The following is a 12,063-nucleotide window of genomic DNA, read 5'->3' on the forward strand; positions in this document are numbered from 1 at the left end:
GTCCATTGACTGGTTAAATTGAATGTGGTATTATATAATACTATTCAGCAATAAAAAGAAATCATTAATATATGCACAACATAGGTGAATCTCACAAACATCATGCAAAGTGAGGGAAGAAAGACACAAAAGGTTATATCTTGCATATTCCTATTTATATGAAATTTCTGGAAATGGTAAATCTACAGAGACAGAAAAACAGAACAGTAATTGCCTGGGCTGGGCATGGGAGTGGGGATTAACTACAAATGGGAATGACAGAAATTTTGAAGGTGATAGAAATGTCCTAAAACTAGATTGCAGTGACAGTTGTACAACTGCATGAATTTACCAAAATCACTGAAATATATACTTGTTAACAGGTGAATTTTATGATATGTAAGTTAGATCTCAATAAAGCTGCTTCTGTCCTATATTCAGTCATTTTGACTGTTACCAGTGAAAACTACAACTAAAAATAATTAAGAAAGAAATCTCAATTATTAGATTAAGAAATCTAAGAAATCTTAGACTGAGAAATCTCTTAGTCCAACACTATTTGCTGAAGCTCGTTTTGGTTTCATAATGTTTTATGCCCAGTCCCACCCCATTTCCCCATTGATCTACCCTAGTGTAGTGACTTTCTGTTATCAGGGCTGGTAAATCATGTATAGACAATGGAGTCTAAGAGTACTCTGCATCGAAACTTTAGGGAGGGTATCTTATAAAAACTGTATTTATATAGCTCTAGCTATTCCCATTCCTATTTGCTATTGAACAGATTCAAGCATTACTGGAGTGTAAGAAACCATTCTCCAAGGAAAATTCTGATTTCTACAGCTGCCTGCGAATACCCAGGAATTTTTTTCCTCTGTCTTCAATGTGTCATACTGCCCTAACCATGACAGGAAGAAAACAACTTTTAGGTTGAGTGGGACATCAAAAATGCTTCTCCTATAACTAAAAAAAAAAAAATCATTTGCTTGATAGTTATTTCCTGTGTCAAACTATCAAATGTTTCCCGTGACTGCAGCCATCTGGGGGTTTGTTGTTTGTTTCATGCCAACATGTTAACATAAAGTGCCTGAAGGGAACGACATTCATTCATTTATCTGTTCATCCATCCATCCATCCGTCTATCTATTCGTCCATCGACACATTCGACAATGATTTCTTGAGTACTAGCTATATATCATACACCATGCTATTAAGGATGCAAAAATGAGTAAGAAAGACATGGTCTCCACCCTCACAGAGCTTAAAGTCTGTTTTGGATGACAGCCAAAAGCCAGCACTGAAGACACATTTTTCCACTTTCCAGGTTTTCTTGGGCTGGCCTCAGCTCCTCCAGTGGCGGCACTGGTGGCATGTCAGGTGACCTGGTGACTATGTGGGGCCTCTGGTAGTGGAAGCAAGGAGCTCCCTGCTCCTGGCAGCGGTTTTGATTCATCGGCAGTGGTTACTTTGGCAGGCTTCGGAAGGACAGACTTTGAAGCAGCCTCCTCTTTAATGGCAAGTGGGAAAGTTTTAGGGGGTGGCTACAAGAGGTCTTAGGTGGCATCTGTGGCCTCCAGCACCTCTGCAAATTATATAGAAGTCAAATGCAAGTTAGGAGGTTTTTTTAAAGTGAAAATATGCCTTCTGTACTTGCTTGGAAGCATATCAGATCTGAAGGTAGAGATGAGAATTCATTTGTTTCTCAAATATTTCATATTTTTGTGAATACATAGTAAATCAAGGTTGCTCTACAACTCTTGCAGTATTTTCAGTTCAGTGGTGTGAGGTAGCTACGCAATGTCATTAAATAATGTTGTTTTTAGAAAGGGAAATTAAAACTAATGTGCTCAGTTGGGCCTCTACAGAGAAAGACAGTAAGTAATCAGCCAATTTATAACTAGGACCGAAAGATAGAGTTCCAACCTTTACTTTTGAAGGAAACAATACGAAAAAATACAAAAATGGGACAGTGCTTTAGATAATATGTTAGTTAAAACCTCGTAAGAACACAGAATTTGCTGGATAGCATTTCTGGCCTAAACTGACTCTGCCTATGGTGGAGTTGAGGCTTCTTGAGTTAAATGATTTGCAGAATGCTGTAGTGTCTGATCTACTTAAATATATCAGTCACGTGGAACTGCTATGGTAGTTCCTTTTCTCCTGCCCCTATGGAGATTCCCACTATTGAAAGTACTTCCTGTGAGGTCAGGGATGACAAACACATGGCAGACATGCCCATGCCCAGAGCACCAACTTACTATTACAGGCCTCTCTACCACTGAGCCCAGGTATGGCCTCAGCATCCCAGGTCCCACTACCAACCAGTTGGAATTAACACATGAGATGAAGCCTACTTATCACCCTTGGACTAGAGAATGAAAACAGTGGTGTTAACTTTAAAAGGTTATAGTGGAATGGAAACATACTTCCTGACAAGGAAGAGATTGCCTTGACCAGGAGTAAGAGTTTCCTTTCTATGAGGTTAAGACTTGGTTCTGAAGAATCAGGACGGAGAGTCTGAGTAAGAGGAAGACAAAGAATGATAGTGAACAGGTCTGGCAGCCTGAGGGGCAGGTGTGGCCAGGGATGCAGCACAGTGAAGAGTGGGAGATGAGAGAAAAGCCAAAAGTGGCTTCTTTCACAATTCCCTGGGGTCATGACGCTCTAGCTCTGTCTTTCCTTAGCGCTATCCTGAGGAGTTCGGTGGAGAATGACTCAGAATGAGGGCTCTGAACAGTGAGTCAACTGCCACTTCCTGCATTACCTGGACTTTTGGGGAAGCTTTCCACCAAATACCTGTTAGAGAGCCTAGCCGCATCCGCCTTGTGACAACTAACAGCATGGTGCTTTGAAGCAAATCTGAATAAATAGTCGAACATCCATGTGCCGATCATTCCAGTAAAAACAGAAATAAAGCTTTTAGTGACTTCAGAGACAGTGAGGTTTGTGGCCTTACAACGAATGGCTTGAAGTCTCGTGAGTGTAGCCAGCCAAATCTGGGAACTTCCACTTAAAGTTCTCTGATAAAGTAACTTAATGATGGGGATAATTTTATTGGCCCATTTAATAGAATGATAAAGATCATAAAGCAATCTCACAAATTGGCACTTTCTTTTTTACTAAATGTGTGGTCTTGGGCAAGTCTTTCTATTTCTCCATTTTCTTACCTATAAAGATGATTCCTTTCATAAAAACAAAAGTGACAGCAAAATGTATTGAATATATACGGTTTGCAAGACACTGAGGTTGATCCTGGGGAGTCATCAAAGATGGAATAAGCATAGATAGTGGTCTCAAGGAATTTAAGACTTAACAAAGAAGAATAAAGACAAGCAGAGCAGTAACAATACAAGGCAGACCAGGAGATGGGTTTCAAGAGAAATGCAAAAATAGAAGTGGTAGACGATAGATCACTGACCGCTTACCAGTCATTGAATTTATTTGGGTTGGAAAGGTGTTCAGTAAGAGCTGGTAGAGGTGATTTTTCATTTTTAGTTTTGTTTTTGCTAGGGGAGAAATAAAAGGCTGATTCCACGTATTTTATTCTCTTATGCATTATTCATGGAAGAAAAAAACAGTGAGGTGGTAAACAGTTTGAAATTAATACATATGAGGCTGTGGTGTATGTTTCAAAATTATAAAGAGCTCAGCCACAATACATTAACGCTGGGAAACGTCAAACTTCCACTGACATAAGCCAGAGGTTGGGAACTAGTAATGGTGTCGAACACAGGTCTGATGTCTTCAGATCAAACCATCTGCTCATTAGAGGCAGGCCGCCGATGTGAAAAGAAACTTTAACCTTTTGTCACTTTAAGAGACATTTACTCTTCTTTTGACTCCAAGCCGAAAGAAGCACTGAAGAAATTTAGGCAAGCTAAAAATAAACTGGGGATTTCCCTGGTGGCACACTGGTTAAGAATCCGCCTGCCAATGCAGGCGACACGGTGTTCAAGCCCTGGTCCGGGAAGATCCCACATGCCACGGAGCAACTAAGCCTGTGCGCCACAACTACTGAGCCTGCGCTCTAGAGCCCGCGAGCCACAACTACTGAGCCCGTGCACCGCAGTTACTTAAGGCCGCTTACCTATATCCCATGCTCTGCAACAAGAGAAGCCACTGCAATGAGAAGCCGGCGCACCGCAACCAAGAGTAGCCCCTGCTCGCCGCAACTAGAGAAAGCCTGCGCAAAGCAACCAAGACCCAATGCAGCCAAATAAATAAATAAATGAATAAATAAACTGGTCTTCTATAGTCCTCTTCCTTTCAACAGTAGGATTCTACTGTTGACTTAGCAAACTTATTTAAATGAAAACAAAATTGTGATCAGTTTCCTTACGTCTTCCTTCTTCTCTCTTCTGTTGAATCCCACTGTAATTTGCTAGAATTTTATTTTGTTGATTAACACACCTCCCATCCAATGGCTTTCATATTTCTACAGTTTTGCACACATTTTTTCCCCTAGAACATGAAGAGTAACCCTAAGAGAAGAGACCCGGTAGCAAGAATTCTCTATCTACATCTCTTCTTATTCACCTTAAACATGGAGCAGATTACCATATTTGAAATACACATGTTTAGCCTCAACTCAGCTGAAATACATTGAAAACGAAGTCAAACAGAAATGGAAGAAATCATGTCACTGATATTTCATTCAAACTGCTTTTCTAAATTAAGAGTTTCAAATGCACTATGATAGCCTAATTGTGGTTGTATCATCATTTCTAATGTATTTAAAAAGTTTAAATAATTTACTGTAAACCACATAATAACTTAAATAGGGCTGAAACAGAGCCCAGAACTGGTGATTTCTAATGAGAAGGGGCACCTCTGCCCTACTACATAAGATGTCACATCACCTGGCTTGTCCAATTGTCCACATTTACAAGCCTGCAGACTCCCTTCCCAATTCCTACTAAGTAATGCATTTTATTGCCAATGAAACCCTTATTTCCTGTTCTCATTTGTAGGACTAGACTGGTTCTTTTGTCATTAGAGCCACAGAATATATATCTGAATTTTAATATATATGATAAATATACGAACAGTATGCTTTTGTCTCAGTAATGTATTTCATTTATTTTTGAAGTATTTGATGGACATCTTTATTTATCTTTTAAATTTATTTTTGAAATATTCTCCTATTCATTTGGAGGTTTACAGCTATATCCTTTTGCATTAGTTTGAAGCTGTCTTCCTCCCTTTCTTTTCCTTGCTTCCTTCCTTCCTTTCTTTTGTTCTCTCCTTCTTTCTTTCCCTTCCTTCCTCCCTTCGTGCCTTCCTTCCTTCTTTTCTTTGTGGGATTTCTATTATTTTATAAAAATTAAGTAACAAAAACTTAGAAATCTAATAAGGGTCTCAGATGCCTAAGTATTTTTCCTTAAAATGTGACTAACCTTGCTTAATATTGCATTCAAGAGTCAAGTTCAGACTAAATTATTTGGTGTCAAAGACAAAAACAACAGCAAAAGTCTACTTACCAAATGTCAGGAGGACAAAGCAGTGGGTGAGATGCCTTTTCTCTCTCTCTCTCTCTTTCTCTCTCTCTCTCTCACACACACACACACACACACACACACACACACACATACACATAGCTCACTTGATAAATGGTTGGCAATTTTTGTGGTGAATACTCTGGGGCGTGCTATTTAAAACAGACCTTATTCAAAGCTTTTTTACTTGAAGTAGGTCATTCTATACTTTTCAACATTCAGATACAATATTCTCTACAAAATCTAGGACTTTTGAGGCGAGAAATTAAATTCACTTCATCAAATAATGTGTTGACAGTTTCTTATTATAAATATTTAAAAATATTTACAGAGCTGAAAGAAATATATCTTTATCAAGTTTCTGTTTTATGTCAGGCATCTTACATTGAGTCCAGCACCTGAAGATAGACTTTATAGATTGAAAACTGAGCCCTGTCACCCTCCACCTGCATGAACTGGGCAAATTACTTAATCTTACTGTATCTTGGTTTTGCCATCTGTAAACTGGGGATAATGACAGGGCTCAGTTCATCTGTAGTTGTGAGCATTAATTAGATAATACCATACAATATTTAGCACAGTACCTGGTCCTTAATCAGCATTCATTCTTACTGTTGTAGTTAGCTACCTTCACTTAGAGTAGCTCCCGCAGTCCTTACTATCCTGTGAGACAGGCATTATTGCATCTATTTAACAGATGAATAAACACATAACCAGTGAAGTTTAGTAACTGACCCCAAGTCCCAGAGCTTTGCACCAGCAGAGCTGGTATTTGCACTTCATCTATCTAGTTCTAAAGCCTATGCACCTCACTGTACTGAGTTCTGCCTCTGCATATAGATTGTAAATCATTATAGTACATTTTCTATATGATTTTTGACTTTTAGGATAAATTAATAAACTTGAATTTATCAGGTATTCCAACAACCAACTAATTCCAGCAACAGGAATATTTGTGGCCATTCTAAACTTTTATGAGAAAGAAATAGACGATAAAAAAATCAGTTGATAGGGAAATTTAGCTGAAGAAGATGGAGGAGAAAAGAAAGGAAGAGGAAGAGGAGGAAACGGAAACACACACACACACACACACACACACACACACCAAGCATGAATTCCAAAGTGCATTTCAAATTTGGGACAGATTCAAACCAATCTCTTGCCCCATTTACATTATGCAAAATTATTTTGAAGGCATCACAATGTGGCTTGAAGAACACAGACTTTGGAACCATATAGAATCCAGTTATTTGAAATCCAGCTCTGCTGACTTTGGGAGCTTCAGCCTCTGTTTTCTTATCTCTAAAATCAGGGCAATAGTATATGCTTCATAGGTTTGTTAAGAAGATTAAATGAGACCAGGTTTGTGAAATGCCTGGGATGGTGCCTAGGAAAGATAAGATGCCCAGTGAATGTCAGGCTATCATAGCATACATAGCTTTTATAATAATTTTTTGAGATTGTATAAAGTTCTCAAAAGTCTCCTTAATAATGCTAAAGGATGTTCAATATTAGCATGATCGCAACACTGTGGAATTTTAGAGATGGATGGTAAATTAGAGAGTTTTATAGTTCAATTACTTCCTTTTATGTTTGAGGAAATTGAGACCCAAAGAGACTAAGGGAACTGCCCCAAATCACATAGCTAATTATAACCAGAGTTGGGACTAGAACCTGGCCTCTTAATTAATGGTTCCCCTAATATTTTTAAAGTTTTGAGTGAATGATCATACCACTTGAGCAATAGATTATGAAATATGATTATCTGTGAGCAGAGTTTAGGATTTCAAAGAACAATTTTAATAAAGTTAGACATATATTTAATGATAGCCATAATTATTACTGTGCTGCATGATAACACGGCATAAATGGTAAGTAGTTCATATTAAAGGGTTGTAATTATTTTGTACAACCAAGCCCAGAGAGGGGAAAATAAAATGAAGAAGAGCAGGAAACTGCTCGGAGTGCCTCTTTGCAGGCCTGTGAATCTGGGGCCTTGGTAGCTGTGGTTTTCTGACAAAAGGTAGCGGGGCTGAGAGGTGGTTTTGGAGGAAGGGACAGGAAGTTCTCTTGAACTCTTCTTCTCTTGGGAGCAGGGACAGGCACTCACCTCCTTCTGTATTGATGGAGGAATCAGCCAGTATTCTCCTCTTCTTTCTCCATCAGCTTCTTGCTGGGATCTGGAAGTTTCAGCTACCAGAACCCAGTCCTTAGTCAGCAATGCCAGAGTCAACACCTAGCGTGGAGTGATGGACTAGCTTTGCTTTTAGCAAAACTATCACCTGTTTTCTAGTATCACTGTGTCTGGACTCTCAACACTTCGTAGTCATTGCCCTGATACACTGAGGTATCTTATTGGAGACAAAAATGCCTCCTCACATGATTGTTATGAGAAACAGAGGTACTTTATGAAAGATACCTGGATGGAGCAGAAACTTAGTTAATGGTGACTGAGATCATTATTTAAATGGGCACAGTTCTTTTGGTCAGTATGAGATAGATAGCCCAGAGTTCCTGAGGTGGGCATGGAAACTAGGACACTTCCCATGACCTTCTTATAGTTGATCGGTGATTTATGGATTGTGTCTAGGGTAATCTCTGTCCCCAGCAAATGTAGCTAACTTCAAGATCTTATTTCTAAGGCATTCTGGATAATGGGATTTTATGGAAAAAATTTTTCACCGCTAACAAATTAATAAATCATTGGACTGTTGAGCCTTTTCTTAATGAACCCAGCTTGAGCACAGAAATAGCTGGTATTTTCAGAGCTGGCCTAGTGGTTGTAGGGACCAAAGGCAGTGTGACTGTCTCACGTATGTTTAGTTCCTTGCCAGTAGGATATCATTGAGAGAGACATATTATTAGTATTGCATGGTCCTATTGCCTGAACCCAAAGACAATGGCACTGGGTCTGTGGCCATGGCTGTATGTAGCCATGGAATTGTTGATTTGGAATTGATCTCTAAAATATGCCCAAAGAAAGACGGTGGGTCCCAGCCCTCATCTTCTTTGAGGAAAGGCAGGAAAGGAGTTCCTCAGAGCAACAGCATATTAAGGAGGGGCTCCTCACCCTGGTGGGTGTTCCAGGATAACATCATATATACTGATATGAATATTGATATCCAAAACAATACAGATGCCCTTACTAATACCAATATTCTATTAATGCTGATGCCAAACACCAATTCCAATATTATTAAACACCAATACTAATGCTCCTACTATTTCTGATACAAACTATCATTTCCTGAGCATTAATATATGCCAGACACTATGCCAAGAACTTTGGAGGTAATATCACATTTAATCCCCACAAGACTTTTTTTTTTTTTGCGGTACACGGGCCTCTCACTGTTGTGGCCTCTCCCATTATGGAGCACAGGCTCCGGACACGCAGGCGTAGTGGCCATGGCTCACGGGCCCAGCCACTCCGCGGCATGTGGGATCTTCCCAGACCAGAGCACGAACCCGTGTCCCCTGCATCGGCAGGCGGACTCTCAACCACTGCGCCACCAGGGAAGCCCGTCACAAGACTTTTTTGATGATAAAATATATAGTGCTTGGAATACGCCAGACGTGGTTCTAGGCGTTTTACAGTTATTTACTTACTTAATTCTCCTAACGACTCTAAGAGACAGGTACAATTGTTATCAGGAAACTGAGGATCAGAATGGCTAAGAAACTTGCCCAAGCTCACACAGTTAAGTTAAACATGTGGCAGAGGAAAGATTTACATTAGGTTTCTCTGACTCTAAATCTGTCAGATTTAGTATTGTGTAGTGCATTTCTGTGTTTAGAATTGGCAGGACACATTTATATATTTTCTGTATGATTTCTGTATCTATTAATGAAATTTCTGATAAATTATCTCGACAGAATACATCTTTTTGTTAAAAGATCATTTTATCCTCAAGTTTTGCTCCACTTAAAAATATCTTTTAAAAAAGAAATATTTTCTCTTGGTCTTTCTTAATTTCACTGAACTTAGTGAAATTTAGGCTTCCAAAATTATGCTAAGGCTGGGTTACTGTCCATTTTTATAAATAACACTGAGGCTGTCTTTTCAGATCTCCTGTACTTATTTTCATTTTTATTTTTTTGCGGTATGCAGGCCTCTCACTGTTGTGGCCCCTCCTGTTGCGGAGCACAGGCTCCGGACGTGCAGGCCCAGTGGCCATGGCTCAAGGGCCTAGCCGCTCTGTGGCATGTGGGATCCTCCCGGACTGGGGCACGAACCCGTGTCCCCTGCATCGGCAGGCGGACGCTCAACCACTGCGCCACCAGGGAAGCCCCAGATCTCCTGTATTTTTGAAAAAATTTCAAACATATTCTTTGTGATGAGAACTTGATCATCTCTTACTTGGGTATGTCTCCTTAATAGTAGACAAAGACACCAGAAATATTTTCTTCAACTGTTCTTGTCAAGCACCACTTTATTGTGAAAATTTCTTTCACTAAATTGGAGTTTGGGGAGTAGAGCTTAATGTTTATGGGGAATTTTTGAAAGAATTTGATTTTTATTATTTTTCTTAGTTTCATATTTGACTTTAATGTTCAGAAGGATGCACCAAATAAGGCCTTTGAGACTGAGGTCTCTTATCTGCAGATAAACCAAAACATAATCTGTCCAGGAAAATATATAGCCATTTTCCTGGGTCTCAATGAGCCACTAAAGAGATCCTCAAGGGGCTGGCTGGTAGTTCACTTTTCCTTTAATCCATGCACTGGCCTATAACTGCAATCTGATGTCATTTGTCATTTGCAGTGGAATTAACATTTTACAACACAGGCCTCTCCGGAAGACAGTGACTGGAATCAGACATCCATACATTACGGCTTTCACAAGGTTCTTGAACTGTGAAAGGTAATAAAATCCGGGACCAATCCTGTCAGGCATTAATCGTCTCACAATCGAGAACTCCTATGTGGTCTCTGATAGAATGCAGAAATCACGAGGATTCTTTCATGATCTAAAGTAGGGTTCTTAACCTGGGAGTCATAGACTCCCAAGGCAACTGTGTTAGTATTAAGTGGTCCATGGACCTGACTGGAAAAAAAATCCATATATTTATTTTCACTCATCTCTAGCTGAAACTTAGAATTTCCTTTCCTTGTGAAGGTAGGCTACAAACCACAATAGTATTACCTATTGATAGTACCTGTGATTCTGTCTTCAATAGAAATCATAGGTATTTTCCCTTTATATTACAGTTGTTACCAATGTCACAAAATATCATTTATCCTCCTCTCTACTTTAAGTCATCGTAATTATTTGACATTATTGTACATCTTAAAATTTAGTGCTTTAATAAAGAAGCACATATATTACAATATCAAATTCAAAAAATATGTTGATAACTGTACTTCGATATTATTGGCTTGCAATCCTATTACTTTAATTTCATAGATTTGAAAACATTTTTCTAAAAGGGCTCTACCAGATAAAAGGGAGCCCTCGTACATGTAGGAATGCAAACTGGTGCTACCGCTAGGGAAAACAGAATGGAGGTTCCTTAAAAAATTAAAAATAGAACTACCATATAATCCAGCAATTCTACTCCTGGGTACATATCTAGAAAAGTCAAAAACTCTAATTAGAAAAGATACATACACCCCAATGTTCATAGCATCACTATTTACAATAGCCAAAACATGGAAGCAACCTAAGTGCCCATCAACAGACGATTGGCTTAAGATGTTGTGTATATATACAATGGAAGATTACTCAGCCGTAAAAAATAATGAAATATTGCTATTTGCAGCAACATGGATGGACCTAGAGAATATTACGCTTAGTGAAATAAGTCAGAGAAAGACAAATACTATATGATATCACTTATATGTGGAATCTAAAAAATAGTACAAATGAATCTATATACAAAACAGAAACAGACTCCCAGACATAGAAACAAACACGGTCATTGAAGAGGAGAGGGAGGGTGGGGAGGGACAAATTAGGAGTATGGGATTAACAGATACAAACTAGTATATATAAAATAGAAAAGCAGCAAAGATTTACTGTATAGCACAGGGAATTATACCTGAGGGCACTCTGGTCAAATGTAGCCTCTAAGCCAAACTCTCTGTGTGGTGTCCAGAACATCTTATGAAAGAGGAAGACAGCCTCATTAACCTTTCCAGCTTTCAGCAAGGATGTTTGACCTTCAGTCTAAGAGATCTGAGTCAGAACTCTTGAACATAAAGAAGACCAGCCAGCCCATGGCCAGGGATGTGAGCAGGTCCCAGGGGTCAATAGCCAAGGTGCTTCTATCTACAATATACCAGGCATGAATCCAGGTGGATTGTGGATTTCTGTATAAGTCCTCCTACACCAAGACTGAGGGGAATACATAACATGTATAATATGCTGACTCAATTTAAGTCCTTATTCTTAAAGATGCATACAGCTTTTACTCTTCCAAATTTCATATGGATCTAACAACATATCCAGAGGTTGACTCTGAACTTGGGACAGCTATTATCTTGAGACAATCACCCCCTTCTCTGATTACTCATTGGTGACAGCATTTATTTTAAAAAAACATAACCTTAAAATAGAAATGATTTAGGAAAAGTATGTGTATCAGTTAGG

Source organism: Neophocaena asiaeorientalis, unplaced genomic scaffold (assembly GCF_003031525.2).
Source record: "Neophocaena asiaeorientalis asiaeorientalis breed wild unplaced genomic scaffold, Neophocaena_asiaeorientalis_V1.1 scaffold134, whole genome shotgun sequence".
NCBI classification, from domain to species: Eukaryota; Metazoa; Chordata; class Mammalia; order Artiodactyla; family Phocoenidae; genus Neophocaena; species Neophocaena asiaeorientalis.